This window comes from Callospermophilus lateralis, chromosome 11, assembly GCF_048772815.1.
Source record: "Callospermophilus lateralis isolate mCalLat2 chromosome 11, mCalLat2.hap1, whole genome shotgun sequence".
Taxonomy (NCBI): domain Eukaryota; kingdom Metazoa; phylum Chordata; class Mammalia; order Rodentia; family Sciuridae; genus Callospermophilus; species Callospermophilus lateralis.
The window spans coordinates 94,840,585-94,863,504 of record NC_135315.1 but is presented as its reverse complement, the minus strand read 5'-3'; positions in this window follow the sequence as shown (position 1 = coordinate 94,863,504).

Below are 22,920 nucleotides of genomic sequence, written 5' to 3'. Positions count from 1 at the left end.
TAAATTCCTTACCAATTGGATTTGACTAATATGGAAACCTTACATTGTTCTTCATTTCACTCTATCAGACTTTTCATCTCAGGCAATATATAAATGATAACACCACAAAAACAAGTGACCCATCTATAGTATCATTCTCGCAGTCCATTCTGGAGAAAGGAGCTTGACCCTCAATTGCAGAGGGCAATGCTTGGCAACAGTCCTGATCACAGGCTGAAACATTCTCAGGAAGATGTCCATGGTGCTGACTGTGTTCATAGTTAGGGAGAATCCTAGTGGGGAGAGAAAACAACTGGAATAACAGGGTGGAGACTCTCCAGTAAGGAGTATAAATTCACTCACTTATGTTTGGGCACATGTATTGAGGTGTTTTGATTTCAGTTTACAATCTGCTGATATTTATGTTATGTGAAGTTACTCTAATAAAATCTGGCAATTAATACATAAAGATGAACCTAGAGTTACATCTGAGAGTAAGAAAATCCTACATAGGGAAAATGCCCAAACAAAAGCACAGAAATAGGAATGGGTGTTTCACTTGTGAGATGCTACAAAAAAGGCAGATCAAAAAGCAGGTAGAGTGTTTAAAAAGATAGGAAGTCATATTCAGAAAGCATAGCAGAACCAAGTAATGCATACTCTTGAATGCATGTGGAAAAATCTAGCACTGTTCATAAATGCAATGTGTGCTATTTCATATATAAAATACTCAGGGGAATGTTTAAAAATGTCATGCAATATTCTAGTAGCTTTCAGCAAAAAACTATCAAAGTTAGCATATAGTATATATTGGACTATGAGCATTGATATTGCTATGGAAGGAATAAATCCAAGAGATATTTTCAAAAATGATTGATAATTGTATGAACTTGACTTCCAATACCCCTCTAGGAAGGAAAGAAGGAAATGAGGGAAAGAAGAGAAGGGAAGAAGAAAATAAAGAAAAAGAAAAACATTTGAGATTCTTAGAGAAATGTTTCATTCTAGGATTGAGGCAGAAAATATATAAAATAGTCTTGGAGTACTATAGTTCCAGAAATTTTAAAAAAATGGAAGAAAAAAATCTGCAAATTAAATGACATATGTCAAAAGGACCTAAGAACTCTAGCAACAAAATCAAGTAGTATCAGTTTATTACTCAAGGTATTAAAAAAATTCATGATCAACATTGATATAAAGATTAAATAATTTAACAAATAGAGAGTAGACACATCCCTTGTGTAGAATGAGTACAAATTATCCATGTAAATACAACCCATTCCTTATGTATAAATACTATTAGAGACATCTTTCCATTGAATACATAAAAGGAAGTAGGAACATAACTTTACAATGTATAAACCTGAAAACTACTACCCCAGTCATGTGATTGAGATCAATTCACAATAGCTAAGCAATGGAACCAGCCTAGGTGCCCTTCAACAGATAAATGGATAAAAAAATGTGGTATATATACACAATGGAATACTACTCAACCCTAAAGAGAAATGAAATTATGGCATTTGCTAGTAAATGAATGGAACTGGAGACTCTCATGCTAAGTGAAATCAGCCAACCCTCCAAAACTGAAGGCCAAATGCTCTTTCAATATATGAATGCTAACTCACAATAAGGGGAAGAGTAGGGAAGAATAGAAGTACTTTGAATTAGACAAAGGGGAATTAAGGGAAGGGGGGATGGGAGATAGGAGAGATAGTAGAATAAATCCGACATTACTTTGCTATGTGCATATATGATTGCAGACCATTGTAATTCTACACCATGTACAACCAGATGTCAAAATGCATTCTACTGTCATGTATAACAAATAAGAACAAATTTTTTAAAAAACTAAAAATAATTGAAAGTGGTGCTATAGTGTGTGCATTTGATAGGATGTAGTTAAAATTGCACTTTATTCCTATTGTCTTTATCTCCATTATAATCATGAGATAAAGCATGAAATACCAAAATAAAGGATATTGCACAAAATAACTGTCTGGTACTCTTCAAAACCGCCAAGATCATCCCAAAGAGGGAAAGTCCAAGAAAGTGTCACAACGAAGAGGTGACCAGGAGATGCAGTGACTGACCCTAAGATGGTAACAAGACAGTGATTTGTGAAATAAAAAAGATTCTTAGGTCAAAGCTAAGGTCACATGAATTAAGCACAAAATTCACCAATGTTTCCTTCACTGTAACTAACATAGCATTCTAATGAAAGATGTTCACACCAGAGGAACTAGCTGTGGAGTGCATGGGAACTCTGCACTCCTCACAGTCTCTTCTGTAGCCCTAAAACTGTTCTGAAACAGTGACTTTCATGAGTGAATAAACAGTTACAGTGGAGCACAGAGGAGCAGAGCTGGGCTGCAAGAGTTCAGAAGAAACATGTTGAGGAAAATGTGATAATAAAGTAAAGGATGCTGAAATTGAGAGACAATAGAGAGTCAACTTAAAGAAGAGAGAAAGCAGAGAGAGAGGTAGAGAAAAGAAAATGAGGAGACATTCAAGAAAATGAATACATGTGGTGTGCTGGATTAAATCCTGGGAAGCAAGAGGATAGTCAAAAACCTAGTGGAAGCAAACGAATTCTGTGGTCTTATTAGTGGCAAAATACCAAAGCTAGGTTCTTTGTTTTGACCAATGGACAGAGTAATACAAGAGGATGGCTGTGTGATGCAGGATGAGGACATGTGAGAACACTGCAGTAATGTGCTTTCAACTCTCTGCAAGTATAAAATCATTCCAAAATTGAAAGTTTAAAATATTTTTAAAAGTAGGGAAAAAAGAATAAAAATTCATGATGAGAAATAAGGAGGAGAGAAATAGATACTGTTTTTGAGTTTTTGTCCACTGACTCCTGGTTCCCCATGGTGGCTTGTGCTAGTGAAATGCTTCCTTTGAGTGAGTTAGGCCAGTGAGTACTGACTCAGGGTTCCAACTTGTCATTTAATATGAGAAGAAAAAGGAGGAAGTATTTGGACTCCCAAGCTCCCAACGGACCTCCAGAAAGCACTCCTCTATCTACCCTTGAAAAATCACAAAAGAAATATAGCATAAATCCTGTTCCATGTCTCCTCAAACCATCCTGCATGTTCTCTTTTTTTCACCTTCTGATAATTATTGAGCTATCTTCAAGTGACATGGATATTGATGGAGAAGACATCTATTTCTGGCAAATTAGATTTATTGAATAACCTACAATAAAATGTCACACATTTTAGGACTCTTTCAGTAGCTTTAAATAATATTCTATATAGACTGAATTTCATTCCTCTGTAAAAAAGAATCAATAGTCCTTAAAATATTTTTTATTCTCCAAAACCTATAAATGTGATCCTCCTATGTCCAAGACTGGGTTAGATAGTAGAGTAAAAACTAGGATTATAACTACCATGTTAAAAAAAACTCCTAAAGAAAAGTACTATAAATAATTCAAATCCTGAATTCAAATTTCCAAGAAATCTATATGTTGGCAGATTTACAAATTGTATTGGCTCTGAGTCAAAAGCCTGAGGCAGAAGAAAGAGTAAATAGCAAATCTTTAGGTGATAAATGTGGGTAAACTTAGCCAGCCTTTATGATTTAAACTGCTGAGAAAACAATCTTGAGGATGTGGTCATAATTTAGCTCCTTCTAATATATCTTTTAGTAGTCTCACATTGTCTTAAACCGAGACACATACTCCTGCACCCTGATGACATTAAGACAATAGATGGAGTTGTCCTTCATGCCCAGAACAATGGGCTCAGAGATGGGCATACAATCCAGTTAGCATTGGTGAAACTAGAAACACTATTTTATTGCATTTCTGGGAAAGAACAACTCTCTCATCCATTAAAGTTACCTAGGAAAGTGTTCTCTTTTTCCTTGACAATTTGCAGGTGTCACATTTTTAACAAAATATGGAGTCTCGATCCCAAAAGAGCCAGAGTAGGAGTTACATATCTTCCTAAAGTCTGAGTTAGGCATTCTTACACATCACTCATGCAGAATCTTATTAGTCTAGGAGAGTATAAGGCCATGCCAGACTGAAAATGGAGAAATAGAGTCCACCTCTAGACAGGAGGAGTTGACTGTCCATTCAGAAATGGAATAATTACTCTGACCATATTTGGAAATAATCAACCACATTGAAGGGCATGGAGATATCATGAGTGAAATTTAACCATCTATTCAAATAGTTGGAGAAAAGGAATTCAAAGCGGAGAAACATTCAAGTTCAAAAAAACTTGCAGGATCTAGATTATTTGTGATTACTGAAATGGAGGAACCCAATATGATCTGCCATCACCATAGAGGAAGAGAATTTATAGTGGAGGACGTTGCCATAGACAAGGTCCAAGTTGCATGGGGGAGAGAAAGGACTTGGTTTATTATATATCGGAATTACACAGACCTAGTTCTTCCCTCTGCTCCTTGGTATTTTGACAATGTTTATCTTTAATACATCTCAACAATTCTAATAAGGAGAAGAAAATTCTATTTTCCATTGGAGATGTTAATGAAAATAGAATTAATTGTATTTTAGGAAAATGTTATTTTTAGACAATAATTCATTCTATTGAGACTCTGCTCTACTTTTATTTCTCCTATGTAAGTACTTTGATTTATGATCTTTCAGTAATGGCACAGTACTTTAACATTGATAACCATTAAGTATTAGGAAAGTGTGAATACTTATTCAAAATGATTTTTTTTAAGTTCTGAGTATTTTGTCATTAAGGTTTAAGTCTTTGAATTCTTAGAGCCATATTACTTTAAGCTATGTTGGGAAATATTTTTCAGAGATGCAAAAAAATTGCAAGAGACAAATAGATGAAAATCCTCTTAAGGAATTAATAAGAGAGAACCACATTTACAAACAACAATAGTTATGTTTTAATAAAATAATATTGTTCAGCTAGGTCTGACAAGACAAGACTCACAATCAAAAGATCATTATAGGGGCTGGGGCTGTAGTCCAGTTGCAGGGCACTTGCCTAGCATGCATGAGGCACTGGGTTCGATCCTCAGCACCACATAAAAATAAACAAATAAAATGAAGGCATTCTGTTTATCTACAACTACAAAAATAATTTTTTTAAAAAAGATCATTGTATTGAGATATATAAAGCAGGATCATGACTATAATACTTATAATGAATTATCAAGTCAGGATTTGTATGTGGGAACATTGTTGTCAATTATATTCTATGACCCAGAATAGGATAGTCAACAAATTAACTTTCAGATCAGAATTCCATAGTCATTTGTTCAGCAAGAATTATTCTGCGCCTGACTTCTTTTTTTAGGATTAATGGTCATGAGATGTTTTAAAATATGCAACAAAAAGTCTTTGTCCTTCTAAACTGCTTCTTGCGTGATAAGACACTTGACATTTTAAGGCTGTTTTAAATTTCTTCACCTTATTAAAGCTAAAATTTACTAGGCTTTACTTGGATACTAAAGCACTCTGTGCTTGGGGTCCATGAGTTGAGAAAGCTTAATGTTTTTACTCCCTAATGAAAGCCTGCCATTTCTTCTTTAGTGAAATCCCATCAGAAGAAAAAAGCTAAGAAAGCCCCATTTCACATAGAATGTCTTCCTGTAGTAAACATTGCCATAACGAGGTTTCTGTGCTTTAAAAATTTGATTCACTTCCCAAAGTATTTGACTCAGAATCAGGGCATGATATGAGTACCAAGCATCTGTGACACATTACTCCAAGGCAACTACCTATTGCAATCCTCAAAAACACTGCCTTCCTTTGACTTAATGATTTCTCATTAGGAGTCTCTCTAGAATGTTCTACATTTAAGTTATGCTCTTCATAATGTGTTATTTTTTTCACTCTTTTAACATTTGTATTAGTTTTAAGGTATTTGCACTTTATCTAACCTGAATTATATTCATCCTTTTGCTGTTTCTATATCTTACTCTTACTTTATACTCTGAGTGTTTTATGACTGCCTATTTAGGGTTACTTTTATCTGCGTGCTTAAAACAAACCTATAAGTTTGATGAATTGATGTTAGAGTAAGAGAAAATTTATTGTGAAACACATTGTGAATATCCCATCCTGAAATCCCTTTCCCTGGTGAATAAAGCACATAAGTTGACATGACTTTTCTTAAGAGGTTGGAAAAATGCGTCATGAATGACATTTAAGAATAACACTGCCAACAACTTCCAGAAATGAAGGAAGGCAAACAAAGAAGTCAAGGACAGCTGAGAACACCCGAGCAAACAGAAATGCTGCACTTTCAATAAAGCGCTGTTCACATTTGCTAGAATTAAAGGAAAAAACAGACAAAGATAATTTTTTTTCTTTTCTTATACCTGCTAGAAAAAAAGTACATGTGCTTTTAGTTGTTTCAGTGATAGATAATTTGATGTGTTTTGAAATCAAGGAAGCAAGAAAAAGCAACAGGAGGCAATGGTAAAGAAAAAGTACCTGTCCCAGTTTTCTGTCTCACAAAAAACAGGGACAGAAGAACAGAAAGACAAAGGGTGCATTTGTCACTTTTCTATGGGGTGTACTTTCGTATGCATTAAAGGATACTGGGTATTAAGTTTACTTGTATAAAAGTTTTGACTAAGATTGCTTGAGCAAGATAATTCCTAGTAAAATGTGACGCTGTCCTGAAAGACCCAGATATCTAAATAAAGCTGCAGAGGAGATACTGCATCCAGCAGGAGACAAATTCAGTTTAGTTTGATCTAATGTAGAGTTTCTCAGGAGTAAGCTAACAAGGAAAATTTTGTCAGAAAGCATTTATTCTCATAAAAGCTATTGTCAGGATAGCTGTTAACTGCATTAGCAACATCAATAAAATTAAGATGGTCTCCTCCTTATGTTTAAAAGCTAAAAACCTGCCTACCTGAGCTGGATTCCTAAGTATAAAAAAATAAATGCAGCAAGCTACTTTTGTACAATAAGCAAAAATGATATGATACAAATCACTTTCAGAGGCTGTAGTGGTAAGTACCCATTATAGCTGGACATCAGGCATTAAGAAGCAATGGTCCATCTTGCACTGGCCCATTTGTATTCTACACACACTGTGTGTATACTCACTGTAGGTATGAGGAGTAATCTAGTAGAATGCATCCAGCCTGAACTGTCACATAAAAGAATGGATAGTTTGCAGGGATTTTAGAGCATGAATGGAGATAGTCATAGAGCCATAAATGCAGACCTGAGACCAGAAATCAAAGTAAAACAGTGTCTTCCTCTCTTTCCAAAACCCATTAAAGCAATTCCTACCAAAATAAAAAAATACCTCATCAGAGAAGCAGTCCCGTGAGACTTCCCAACTCCACAGCAGCCTCCCTAACTGGCCATCCATCAGCTCTGTCTAATTCTGGCAGAGGCCAGAGGGGTCAGGGTCAACTACGACACTTTGGTGATTTTAATATCCTTTCTTTTTGATTTCTTGTTCCAATTTGGAAGAACACCAAAGAAAACGAGATGAAGGGAAAGTCTGACAATAGTTCTTAGACAACTTCTCAGTTCTCCTCAGCTTCTCCTCTTTTTAAATATTAAATATTGTTTGGTCAAGCACCAGAGCATGACCTACACTTGGCCATATCCTCTCAGTTGTAAATTGCCTGCTATAACATTCCCTTCTGGAGTTAAGAATTCTGGATGGACATCAACTTAGGAAGAAGATGTCATTGGAGGAAGCCTAAAGGAGTCTCCTCTACGAATGTCTATTCTGCATCTAACTTTGACTCATGGATCTAAAACAAAATTAAATTAAATTAAAAATAAATACTACTAATATAGAGTAGTCCATATCCCAAATGTGCTATCATGTGGTTGGAAGGTAACAGTGAGCATCACTCTCATCTGTTATAATGTTTATAATGTTGTTAGGAGAACGAAAAGCTAGGTTTTTATGTACTCTACCAAGGTGAAATGAGACCCCCAGCTTCTGGCTAGGATAGAATATTGGAATCTTACTCCAAGCAAAGGAAGCTTGAATGGATGAGAACTGTCAAGGTCCCAGCCAAGTAGAACTTCATTTCCCAGAACTAGAAATATAATGTGCAGAAAATCATACAGCAGTCCATATGGGAGGAAGACTGGTGATTGCTTGGTTAAAGTCAGGGCACAGAGATAACCAAAGGTTTTCCTCAAGCAAATTTCCTAGGGAAGCAAGACCAATCTTTTACAGCTCACAAAGTGAGTTAGGATCATAACATTTTGCTATCAGGTGTGTGTCAGGTAAACTCAGAGGTGATGCACTATGATGGACATCTATTTTCCCCACCTGCCAGTGGGCTAGGGATAGCGATGACATGGAAAATGTTTCCTCCTTCATCAAAAATGCTTATTTACTTAAACTGACCTTTATAACTTTGCCATGACTCTATACTGTCCACTTTTTCTATTGTAAAACTTCTTTATTAACAAAATCTGTCTCAAATAATTCATTTTAATTAAAGAACAAAGATTTTTTAATTGGATAAAACAAAAAGCATTCAAAAATAATATTAACAATGACAACTAGCACAATTTTTGCTCCTTCTCAAATAATTCAAGAGTTCATATTTGATTTTATTTTTGCACTGAAAATGATATAGCTATATACATCCAAATGCTGCTAAGTGACACTTCCTACGGAGTCACATTAGGAAAACCACTGAGGAATCACCTCAGCACCTCAACATCCCCTGCTCTGGTCTTCACCAAGGGATCCACTCCACATCATTCATGGAATTCAAGAGCAAAATGTTCCATGTGTGAAAGTTCCCACCTGCAAAATGTTTTACTGCTAATTTGTATATAAACATAGATTTTTAAATTACTCATTAAAAACAAAAGAAATAATACCTTATGAAAATGAGCAATTATATTTCTTACTAGAGCAGCTATTTACTCTAAAAAAATTACATTTAGCAACTATTGGAGTTGATTTTTAAGTAAATGATGGAAAACACAAAGTTCATTTAATTGAGGGGTTGGTTGAAATATTTTTTATTAAGAAAAGATGGTTAAAAATTAAATAAGGAGAGCTGGATTTAATTTATTGTAAACCTAGTAAATGGTTTGGGTATGGTCACAGGCAAAATGAGGCTACATCACTTTTACTGGACACATCAGTCCAAATGTCAGTGTTTTGTTAGAATCCATGTCTCTGAGGTCCTCTACAGTTCAATATGTAAACCAGGAAAAAACATTGTAATTGTAGCTAGTCTCTTGGAACAAACAATTGAGGGTCAGATTATAAAAAGATATTTTACTTATACAGCTTAAAACTATATAATTACTAATACACTACTGTGAATCTCCTTTTGATGTATATATCAACAATGTGACAATTAAAAAATAAAACTATAAGTCAATAGCAGAAAGATCAGCAGAATTGAGGGAAGGGAATGGGGGAGAGAAAAGGAGAGGTAAAGGGACGTTCGAGGGACTGAATTAAAGCACATTATATTCCATGCTTTTGTAATTATGTCAAAATGAATTCTGATGTTATGTATAACTGAAAAGAATAAAAACTAAAAATAATTCCTGAAAGTACAATGTTAAAATACTAGTAGATTTCAAAAGATGGCAACTTAGTTTTCCCAAGTGTCTAAAAAGTTTGCAGTGCTCTTATTCTTCTGCAGTTAGAATGTTTAAAATTCACTATGGAATTACTTCTACAAAATATGAGTACATTTGCCAAATATATCCTGTCATAGATGACCAAGCATTTGGAAATGCAAGACAGTGACCCTAGTTTTTAACAAAAGTCATATAGGGGTCTTACTGAGATAAAATATTACTTAACAGATCTCATTGCAATTTTCATAGTGCTCTCATTAATTGGTGGGAGTAAAAATATATTCTATGCAAGAAAAAATACTTAAATGCTATTTAAGGAAACTATGAGATGTACTGTGCATTCTCCACAATCAATACTTTTTTTCTTTCTTGCCGTGATACTGGTCATTAATCTTTGCAAGCAGCCAAGTAGAAATCTAAGGTGTCACCCATGCATAGCATCATATTCACAGACTACTAGAAGCACATTTTAAAGTTCAGCTTGGTGAATCACTGAGCAACTTACTGTCTCTATAGGAAGTTTACTTTGATCCATATCTGTCAAACTGGTAATGATCAGGGATCTTTACTGAATTACTTTTAGTGACATCATCATTTTTCAAAGCAAGTAAACACCCATACATATTTTGATTGCAGTTGGTAACACCTCCAGGAACATCAAATGTGCACAGAAATGGCAAAGTGTGATCAGTTTGGCAAGTCAAGATTCAACTGTGTATGTGTGTGTGTGTATCAGTTTCACTTCCTATTTAGGGTGTTCACTTGGCACCTTCAGTCTATGAAGGTCTCAAAGAATCACATCAAATCAATGATGCCCAGGGTAGGCAAACAAAACTCACTCCAGGTTAGAGATGAAAGTTGCAGAAGAATTCCCTCAGGAACATATAGCTTTATGGGTCTCAATTACCATGAAAAATAAAAAGAAAAGATTTGGAAAGCCTAGACATAAACTCGATTTCACCTCTAACTAGCTGTGTGACCTTGGACTAAGAACATGACCTTTTACAATGTAATTTTATTCAACTAGAAAATAATAACACGGCTTGCTCTACCTAACACACCAAATTCCTATAAAAGTTCAAATGAAATTATGCATATGAATATGAAATTCAGATTTTAAATGCTATGCAAGAGTAGACTTGATTATCAGGCTGCTCTGTTTTGGCCTCTTCACCTCCCCAGTGTCACCTTCCTTTAGTCGTTCAGGATAAGACAGACTATTTCAAACTCACTTCTAAGCTAGTCCACCTCCTCCTCCAGACTCCGGAGACTGACTCTCTGTCATGGATGCACTTCACAGTTGGTCTTGCCCTGGGGATTGCCCTGGGATCTGTAAGGTGATACTCTTTCAAAGGGGGTCCACAGTATCTGTGGAGGGGATAACTTTCTCTCCATTCCCAAGCTATAGCTATACATACAACTAACTCAGGCTGTTGCAGACGATGATCAAGAAGGATGGGCACAATGGAGATGAGGTACAGCCCGGTGGCAGAGGGAATGAGAGAAATTTTGAAACTACACTGGGTTCCTCAGTACTCCTGGGTAAATCACACAAATACCTACTCAGAACTTTCTTTCATGTCTGGACATCCACAGACTCATTAGATTCTGTCCTCCTCTCCTTCCCTTTCCCTTCTTCTAACCTACAAATCTCAAATCCTCTGTAGCTCCTTGTCATGCATCCCAAGGCAGGCTCTGAGTCTCTGTATAAACTATCCACCAATTAGAATAGGTATTAAGGTAAAATAATGTCATTCTCATCCAGTTTTGTGCCCTTAGCAAATTATTCTAATTTGAAATATATTTCTTACGCAGTGTGGATGCTTATGATGTTTTGATTGTTTGTTAAGTCTTATGTGCGGATCTCATCTGCAAAAATAAGTGGCAAACTCTTCCTACTCAAAAATATTGATGCAAAAACACTTGAGTAAAATATTACCAAGCAAAAATTCTCAGTATGTTGGAAACATGACACCTGATTTCAAGATATACTAAAGCGATACAGAAACTAAAACCACATGGTCCTATAACAAAAACAGTTACAGAGAACAATGGAACAGAAGAGATCCCCAAAATAAACCCACACATCTACAAGCCAACTGTTTCTCAAGGAAGCCACAAAAATATCACATCAGGAAAGCACTGTATCTTCAATAAATGGTGCTGGGAACCTGCATATCTACATGTAGAAGACTGAGATTTACTCCATTTCTCAACCAACAACAACAACAAAAAAAAAATCAACCAAAAATGGATCAAAGACCTAAGTAAGACCTGAAACTGTGAAATACTAGAAGAAAACATGGAAAACACTGTAAGACATTGGTATAGGCAATGATATTTGGAGCTATGAAAAGCCCAAAAATGAAAAACCAAAAAAAGATAAATTAGATTTTATCAAACTCAAAAGCATCTATACAATAAAGGAAAAAATGAACAACAAAAAGAAAATATATAGAATGGGAGAAAATATTTACAAACTATCCACCTAACACAGGATTAATATTCATAACATAAAATGAGTTAAAAACTTAACAAAAACATGAAATCCAATTTTTTAAAATAAACAAATTCATTAATTAGCTAATTTTCAAAAGAATAAATCTAAATGGTCAACAAATACATAAAAAATGATTAATTTTTATTGATCACTGGGGGAATGAAAATTAAAACCACAATGTGATACCATCTTACTTTCCTAAGAATGTTTATTACCAAAATATAAAAAAATGAAAAAAAAAGAACAAGAAAATGCTAGTGAGGATGTAGAGAAAAAGGATTTCTCATACACTTATTGAGAAAGTAAATTATTACAAATATTGTGGAGAAGAGTGTGGAGGTACCCCCAAAACTCAAAGTAGATCTGTCATATAATGCAGCTATCATGCTTCTGGTATATGTGCAAAGGTAATGAAATCAGCATACCACAGTGATAACTGCATGTCCCTGGTTACTGTGGCATCGTTCACAGTAGCCAAGATACATAACCAACCTAGGTGCCCATCAACAGAAGAATAGACAAAATGTGGTATGTATACACTATGGCTATTTTTCAGCTATAAGAATGAAATCCTGTCATTTGCAGAAAATTATTTGGAACTACAGAATATTATGTTAATTGAGATAACCCATATGCAGAAATGCCTCATTTTCTCTCCTATGTAGAGGCTAAAAATTGTGAACTTGAATGTAGAAGTTGGGAAGGGGATAAGGGAGAATAGAATTGATCAGTGCACACTGCATTCATGTACTGAAATATCATATAAACTCCATTGATGTTTATAATTAATACAAGTAATCAGAAATAAACATTTTTAAAAATCAGCATCATGTTAGGAATAAATCTTCTGGTTTATTCCTAAAAATCAAGGATGAGTCAATATTAGGAAATATAAGAGTATCATTCTTGTGCTAATAGAGCTAATGAAAATGTTATGTTATTGTCTTCACAAATGATGGAAAGTAAAAAAATTTGAAAATTTGAAAATTTCAGACTCATTCTTCATTTGAATCACTTAATGATATAGAAAAAAGGCAATTTAAAATTATTCATATATTGTCATGTAATTTTATATACAAGTATAATTACATATTAAATATGAATATATTTAAAAAATACCAGATGAGTTTCCATCAAAAATAGAAAAATATATCAAAAGAACCCACTACACATTTTCACTGTTTAACATTGTACTGCAGGTACAAGCCAAAATCATCAAAAATGAAAAATCAGTTAGAAATATCTAGCTTCAGAAGCCATACCTATAACCTAGCAAAGATAAGAATACATTGAGAATTCATTCTAGAAAACAAAATAACATAGTATGGAAATTATAAAATTAATATCTAAAATCCCATATACTTCATCAAATATTTAGGAGTAAACTTAATAAGAAATATGTAAATCTTAGAATAAGGAAAAAAATTAAACACAGTTAAAACTCAAAAGAGTAATTGAACAAATGTGAACATGAAATTCTCTTGGACAGAAAGCTGAAGCCACATCCTTTATACAAAGAAAATTAATAAATCTCACTTAAATCTAAAAAAAATACTAATAGATCTTCATTTTGATAGTGAAACTTATTCTAAACCTTATTTGTAAAAAAACAAAAAAGCAAGACTATTTTTTCAATGAAGAATAAAGAATAAGAAAACTAACCTAATCAGATCTTAAAACACATTATACAGACTCAAACAATGAGAAGTAGACACTGGCATGTCACTAAACTTACCAAAAAATAGAAGACAATTTTAAAAAATCAGAAGTAGAAACAAGTATATATGAATTTATCATATAATGATATGGTCATTGCAGATCACTTGGGTTAGATTGAATTTTCCCTCTTCCCCACCAAAAACGAGAATAAATGAGTACAAAGAGGATACAATTATATTCACACTTCTCATCTACATGAAGAAAGAATCCTATAGAACAAAGATTTAAATACAAAACTTATGTTTATAAGAACACATAGTGAGTGGCATGATAGCTTTAGGAGTTCTGCAGACCTGCTTCCCAGTGAACTGGTGAAAATTGCTTTGAAGAAAGTTAAAACTCTCGCAATGATCCTAAGAACATACGGCATATGACAAATATTTATTCAGCATAAGCAACTCTGCAATACCTGGAGAACAACACCAGACACTTTGCACTACAATAAGGAAATCACTTTTCTAAATATGAAAATAATCCAGCTGACCACCAAATAATCAAACAAAAATAACAGTAGTCTGGAGAAAGGGAGAGAGAAGACTTATTTCCAACGTAAAAGTTAAGGGAAAAGTATGGAAAAAAGTAAGGAAAGTATGCCTCTTTTACTGTAAAATGAACAACAAGTTGACAACAGGAACTAAAGTCATCAGAGGTTGGAATTAACAGGCAAAAACTCCAAAGAAGCTATTACAAATCTTGACAAAAAATACAGGAAATCACAATTTGAAAAAGTAAAAGGATGCATCATATTGCATCAATACTGAAAATCAATACAGACAGATTATGAAAAAAAAATGAACCAAAGAAAATTCCAGAGTAAAAAAGTGCAACGATCGAAATAATTAAATTCACTAGAAGGGCTCAACAGCAGATGTGAACTGGAATAAGAATAGCAAACGTGAAGATAGATTGATACAGGCTACACATTCCAAATAACAAAAAAATAATGGAAGAAAATAATCAGAATCTCAGGGAACTGAGACACAAGGGGACATATCCAAACACGTATAACGGGAGGAAAAGAGCGAGAATAAAGCAAGAAAAAGATGCAAAGGAATAGTGGCTGAACTTCCTGATAAATTGAGAAACATGACTCTACATACCTAGAATCTTAGTAAATTGAGGCAAGGTAAATTCAGAGATTCCCAAAGAATATGCTTCAATAAAACCAATAAAAGCCAGAGACAAGGAAAAGAAAATCCCGAAAACATCAAAAAGCAAATGAATTGTCACCTTCCTATAAGGGAACCCCAAGAAGTGCATCAGCTGACTTATCAGAAACAACAGAAACCAGAAGGCAGTGAGAATACATATTTGGAGACTAAAACAATAACAATAGCAACAACAACAATGAAACTTGGCAATCAAGTATAAATGTCTTCCATTAGTGACATCAAAATAAAATAAAAGTATTCCCAGATTAATGCACTAAGAAAATTTGTTAGTAGATCCACTTTCCAAGAAACACCAAAGGAGGTTCTTTTTGAAAGAAATTCAAACAATAGCTCAAATCTACTTTAACAAAAATAAATTAAAAATATAAACAGTGCAGAAATGTAGTTCTGTGATTATAAAAACCAGTAAGAAGAAATATTTCTTTTTCATTTTTCTCTTAATATAAAAAAATATGTCTAATTTATTTTTAGACCTACACCATATGGAAATGTAATATATTTGCTAGGAGAACTACAAAGGAGATGAGCAGAAGAAAAGGAATTCAAATCCATAAAAACCAATGATGAGAACCAGAAATAATAAGTAAAAAGTTAAATGTAACAAAAGCTATAAATATAAACTTACTCTCTTTTCTTCTCTGAGCTTCTTTGAAAGGTATAAAATTACATAAGTAATCATGATCTCACAGGAAATTAACTCCAATGAGATATAAAAAGATGAATGGTTATTAAATAGCTCTGTTCTTTTTATCCTGTTATAGTTTTGATGTTACAATTATTACCTATACAAATGTTACAATCCCAACAATATGTTGCTGTAATCACTAACAAAATTAACATATCATAATAAAAATATTTACTTTATCAAAAGACAGGTGTAAAGAATAATATGAACCAGATAGAAAGTCAACACGAAAATGGAAGACATAAATCCAACTTTGTAAATTATGACATTAAATATGAATGGACTAAACAATCCAATAAACAGGGAGAAATGTTCATATTGGATATAAACACAAGATCAAACTATAGATTGCCCACCAGAGATGACCATCAGATTCAAAGATTCCAATAGGTTGGAAGTAAAAGGATAAAAAAAAAAAATTGTGTGTGTGTGTGTGTGTGTGTGTGTGTGTGTACGAACATGTATACAAATATGTGTATCTTGAAAAACTTGATCACAAGAAAGAGTGGCTACACTAATGTCAAACCAAAAATGTTCCTAGAGATAAAGGGGCATTTTATGATTTAAAAAATGGATTAGTTCATCAAAAATTATAAATGAATGTGCCTAAAATCAGAACACCATAACATCGGAAGCAAAACTGCAAGAAATGGAGAAATACTTCATTACAATAATTTCAGACTTGTTTTCCAAACTTTAACAGTGCTTAGCAACAACTAGGCAGAAGGTCAACAAGGCAGTGAAAGGAGTAAACACTGCAGACCACCTAGATGTAGTAGAGGTGTAGAATGCTTCACCCAACAACAGAATAAAATGTGTTTCACGTATACTAGGAATAGTCACCAAGATACACAAGCAAATCTTAGTCAAATTAAAGTAATGGATATAACACAAGGCCTTGTTCTGTAATCATAATAGAAATGTTAGAAAACAATAACAGAAAAAAATTCACAAATATGTGAAAACTAAGCCACACATTTCTTATTTATTTATTATTCTAATTTGTTATATATGAAAGCAGAATGCATTATAGTTCACATTACACATATAGAGCACAATTTTTCATATCTCTGTTTATATACATTATTTGTGTCTTATTCATGTACTTAGGGAAATGATGTCCACTTCAGTCCACTGTGTTTCATACCCCTATACTCCCTCCTTTCCCCTCCCACACCTTTGTTCTATCTAAAGTTTGTCCAATCATCCCTTGATCTCCCTCCCAACCCCACCATGAATCAGCCTCCTATATCAGAGAAAAAAATTGAATGGTGGTTCCATTCCCAGATTTCCAAGGAATCTCCATACTGCTTTCCATATTGGCTACACCAATTTGCAGTCCCACTAGCAACGTATGAGTGTACCTTTTTCTCCACATCCTTGCCAAAACTTACTGTTATTTGTCTTCATAATAGCTGCCATTCTGACTGGAGTGAGATGAAATCTTAATTAGTTTTGATTTGCATTTCTCTTATTGCTACAGATGTTGAACATTTTTTCATATATTTGTTGATTAATTATATATCCTATTCTGAGAAGTGTCTGTTCAGTTCCTTGACCCATTTATTGATTGGATTATTTGAGTGTTTTGTTTTGTTCCGTTTTGGTGTTTAGTTCTTTGAGTTCTTTATATACATTAGAGATCAGTGCTTTATCTGATGTGCAAGTGGTTAAAATTCATTCCCAAGACGTAGACTTTCTATTCTGCCTCACAGATTTTTTTTTTTTTTTTGCTGAAAAGAAGATTTTATTTTAAATACACTCCATTTATTAATCCTTAGTCTTAATTCTTGCACTACGGGAGTCTTATTAAGAAGTAAGGGCCTAATCCAATATGATGGAGATTAGGGCCTTCTTTTTATTCTATTAGATGCAGGGTCTCTGGTTGAATTCCTAGGTTCTTAATGCACTTTGAGTTGAGTTTTGTACTAGAGATAGGGGTTTAATCTCATTTTGTTGCATATGGATTTCCAGTTTACCCAGCATCATTTGTTGAAGTAGATATCTTTTCTCCAATGTATGTTTTTGGCACCTTCGTCTAATATAAGATAATTGCAATTATATGGATTAGTCTCTGTGTCTTCTCTTCTGTACCACTAGTCTACCTGTCTGTTTTGGTGCCAATACCATGCTGTTTTTGCTACTATTGCTCCATAGTATAGTTTAAGGTCTCGTATAGTGATGCCATGCACTTCACTCTTCTTCCTAAGGATTGCTCTAGCTATTTTGGGTCTTTTATTTTTTCAGATGAATTTCATGATTGATTTTTCTATTTCTATGAGGAATGTCACTGGGTTTTTGATCAGAATTGCATTAAACTTGTGTAATCATTTAGGTAGTATGGTCATTTTAACAATATTAATTTTGCCTACCCAAGTACAAGGTAGATCTTTCCATCTTCTAAGGTCTTCTTTAATTTCTTTCTTTAGGGTTCTGTGGTATTTATTGTAGAGTTCTTACAAGTTGATTCCAAAATCATTTATTTATTTATTTATTTATTTTTGATGCTATTGTAAATGGGGTAGTTTTCCTCATTTCCCTTTCAGAGGATTTGTCACTGATATACAGAAATGCCTTTGATTTATAGGTGTTGATTTTATATGTTGCTACTTTGTTGAATTCATTTACTAGTTCTAAAAGATTTATGGTAGAACTTTTTGGATCTTCTAGGTATAGAATCATATCAACTGCAAGTAGAGCTAATCTGAGTTGTTCTTATCCTATCTGTATCTCATTAATTTATTTCATCTGTGTAATTGCTATGGCCAGTGTTTAACAAAAACTGTGTTAAATAGAAGTGATGAAAGAGGGCATCCCTGTCTTGTTCCAGTTTCTACAAGGGATGCTTTCAATTTTTTCTCCATTTAGAATGATGTTGGCCTAGGGGTTAGCATAGATAGCTTTTACAATGTTGAGATATGTTCCTGTTATCCCTGGTTTTTCTAGTGCTTTGAACATGAAGCGGTGCTGTATTTTGTCAAGTGTTTTTCTGCATTTATTGAGATGATTATATGATTCTCATCTTTAAGTCTATTGATGTGATGAATTACATTTATTGATTTCCAATGTTGAACCAAACTTGCATCAGTGGAATGAACCCCATTTGATCATGGTGCACTATCTGATATGTTTTTGTATTCGATTTGCCAGAATTTTATTGAGAATTTTTGCATCCAAGTTAATTACAGATATTGAACTGAAATTTTCTTTCTTTGATGTGTCTTTGCCTGGTTTTAGATTCAGGGTGATATTGGCCTCATAGAATGAGTTTGAAAGAGCTCCCTCTTTTTCTATTTCCTGAAATAAATTGGAGAGTATTGGTATTAGTTCTTCTTTGTAGGCCTTGTAGAACTCAGCTGTGTATCCATCCTATCCTGGGCTTCTCTTGGTTGGTAGGCTTCTGATGGTGTCTTCTAATTCATGGCTTGAAATTGATCTGTTTAAATTGTGTATATCATCCTGATTCAATTTGGGCAAATCATATGACTCTAGAAATTTGTCAGTGCCTTTAATATTTTCTATTTTAATGGAGTACAAGGTTTTAAATAATTTCTAATTATCTTCTGTATATCTGTAGTGTCCTTTGTGATATTTCGTTTTTCATCACATATGCTAGTATTGTGAGTTTTCTCTGACCTTCTATTTGTTAGCATTGCTAAGAGTTTGTTAATTTTATTTATTTTTTCACAGAACCAATTTTTTGCTTTGTCAATTTTTTCAATTGTTTTGTTTATTTCAATTTCATTGATTTCAGCTCTGATTTTAACTATTCTCTGTTTTTACTGCTATTGGTGTTGATTTGTTCTTCTTTTTCTATGGCTTTGAGATGTAATGTTAAGTCATTTATTTGTTGGCTTTTTCTTCTTTTAAGCAATGAACTCCTTGCAGTAGACTTTCCCGTTAATATTGCCTTAATAGTGTCCCAGAGATTTTGATATATTGTATCTGTGTTCTCATTCACCTCTAAGAATTTTTTAATCTCCTCCTTGATGTATTTGCAACCCATTTTTCATTTAGTAGCATATTATTTAGCCTCCAGATATTGGAATAGCTTTTATTTTTTATTTTATCATTGATTTCTAATTTCATTCCATTATGATCTGATAGAATGCAGGGTAGTATCTCTACTTTTTTTTGTTTGCTAAGAGTTGCTTTGTGGCATAATTTATGGTCTATTTTAGAGAAGGATCCGTGTGCTGCTGAGAAAAAAAGTAGTATTCATCCATTGAATGTTGAAATATTCTATATATGTCTGTTAAGTCTAAGTTATTGATTGTATTATTAAGTTCTACAGTTTCTTATTTCAGCTTTTGTTTGGAAGATCGATCCACTGGTGAAAGATATGTGTTAAAGTCACCCAGAATTATTGTGTTGTGGTCTATTCGACTCTTGAATTTCAGAAGAGTTTGTTTGATGAATGTAGATGCTCTCTTGTTTGGGTTATATAAATTTATTATTGTTATGTATTATTGATGAATGGTTCCCTTAAGCAGTATGAAATGTCCTTCTTTATTCTTTTTGATTAACTTTGTCTTGAAGTCTACTTTGATACAAGGATGGAGACCCCTGCTTGTTTCCTCAAGTCCATGTGAATGGTATGATTTCACCTTCAGTCTGTGGATGTCTTTTTCTATGAGATGAGTTTCTTAGAGGCAGCATATTATTGGATTTTTTTTAAAATCCAATCTGGCAGTCTATGTCTTTTGATTGGTGCATTTAGACCATTAACATTCAGGGTTATTATTGAGACATGATTTGTATTCACAGCCATTTTTTAATTTTTTTTTTGGTATTTATTGTGTCTTAGTTTCTCCTCTGAATAGGTTTTCCTTTAGTGTAATCCCTCCCTCTGCTGATTTTCATTATTGTTCTTCATTGCCTCTTCATGGAATATTTTGCTGAGATGTTCTATAGTGCAGGCTTTCTAGGTGTAAATTCTTTTAACTTTTGTTTATCATGAAAGATTTTAATTTCATTATCAAATCTAAAGCTTAATTTTTCTGGATATAAGATTCTTGGTTGGCATCTGTTTTCTTTCAGAGCTTGATATGTTGTTCCTGGATCTTCTAGCTTTCAGGGTCTGGGTTGAAAAATCCACACATAATCTAATTGGTTTCTCCCATATGCAATCTGATTCCCTTCTCTTGTGGCTTTTAATATTCTCTCCTTACTCTGTATATTGAGCATTTTTATTATAATGTGACTTAGTGTGGATCTGTTGTGATATTGTACATTTGGTGTCCTGTAAGCCACCTGGATTTGATTTTCTAATTCATTCTTCATGTTGGAAAATTTTCAGGTATTATTTCACTGAATAAATTGCTCATTCCTTTGGTTTCGAACTCAATGCCTTTCTCTATCCCAATATCTCTTAAATTTAGTCTTTTCATGGGTATCCCATATTTTTTGAATGTTCTGCTCATGGTTTCTTACCATGTTCCCTGTGTGCTCTACATTCTTTTCAAGATTATATATTTTGTCTTCATTGTCTGAGGTCCTATCTTCCAAGTGGTCTATTCTATTGGTGATGCTTTCAATTGAACTTTTGTTTTAGATTTTCTTTCACTTCAAGGATTTCTGTTTGTTTGTTTGTTTAGAACCTCTATCTGCCTATTAAATTATTTTTTTCTTCCGTATTTTTTTATGTTGCTCTTTGTCAAAATGATCTTTTGCTGCCTGTATTTGCCCTCTTTATATCATCCTTTGATTCACAGAACATTTTAATTATGTACATCCTAAACTCTTTCTTTGTCATTTCTTCTGCTGAGCTGTCCACGGATTCTAATAATGTGGTATCTTGATTTGTTTGGGGGCACTTTCTTCACTTGTCTTTTCATATTGCTTGAGTGTCTTCCCTTCAAGCACTGTGGGTCTGAAGTGTTACTGTTTTAGCCTGTAGGCTTATAGTGCCCCTTTAGGGATCCAATACCTCTAATTTGAGGTGAAGGACAATGTTAACAGATCCTAATATAAACAATATGTACACTAAAAACAAATGTTTGCTATTAAGACATTTACAGTTTGATCACAATGTACAGAAATGGTGAATTCAATTATTATCTACAATATACTCAGTAGGTTTGTGAAAGGGTTTGCAGTTTCTGATGGTGGACAAGGTGTGAAAGAGAAATCTAAAGAGGAAGATTAGTATCAATAGAAGGGAGCAGAAGTAATCTTGGGTAGACAAGAAAGTGGGAAAACAGTAGAGTACATAAAACAAACACACATGTATATTAAGGAAAATAAAAATTTTAAAATAGTAGAAATTGGAATAAAATAAAAAAAATACAACATAATGGTAATATACTATTCAGATGTCCCAGTTCTCAAAATCCCAATTCATGCACAATACTTGGTTTCACATATGTTGGGGATGTGAGGGCAGAAGAATAGAGAGGGAGAGGAAACACATTGAAAAAAGAAACAAGGATTGTTTTGGTTGGAGATCAGTATCCTTCCTGTTTCCCTTTTCATTCCAATAGGTGGGGTCGTCTCTTGTTGGCGGTATCTCCACCCTCAGGATGATGAAGGTAACCAGGGTGTCACTATGCCAGGGTAGTGGCTGCCGGGGAATTAGTGGGGAGGTAGAAACTGGATACCTGGCCAGCCAGAATTCAAACTGGAATTTGCCTCCACTGAAGATGGTGATGAAGGTAGCCCAAGATAGAGGTGCCTGCTTTCAGCGGTGGGGTCTCAGGTCAGGTGGGGGGGGGAGCAAGTGTTGGTGTTGGATGATGAGTTCAGAGATGAGCTCTGTGGTGTGCAGTGTGTGGCTGTGGCTGACTTCAGAGCCTGTGTGAGGTTCCCAGGTGCAGGCAGGACACTGCACACAGGGGACTATCTCCCCTGCTGCAGAGTCCCAAGGTGGCGGCAACCAAGGGAGCTCCACATTGGAAGATGGGGGTCCACACGGCAGTGGCAGTCAGAGTTCCTACTTGTGGGAAGCAGCCAGGTGTCCTGTGTGGGAGTGGAGTGGCATCTGTGATTTCTGCTCAGTTGGGTGGACAAAAGTTCTGTGTGGGTACTGCTGCCACAGATGGTCCCACGTGGGTGAGTAGTTGGGAGACCCACCCTGACCCTGAGGCCTGGAGCCCTGGATGGGCACGGTGCTTCCTAAGTGGGGGCAGGAATATGGCTCTCAGAGAAGCAGTATTCTCACTCCTTGAATCCCAGGTCACAGAGCAGCACAGAATGCTGCCTCCCTCTGGGCTGCCATCTTGGATTAAAGCCACAGATTTCTAAATAAGGAATACATAAAAGAGCATCAAAAGAGAAATACTTTTTAGAGAATACGTTGAGATGACTCAAAATGAAGGTATAA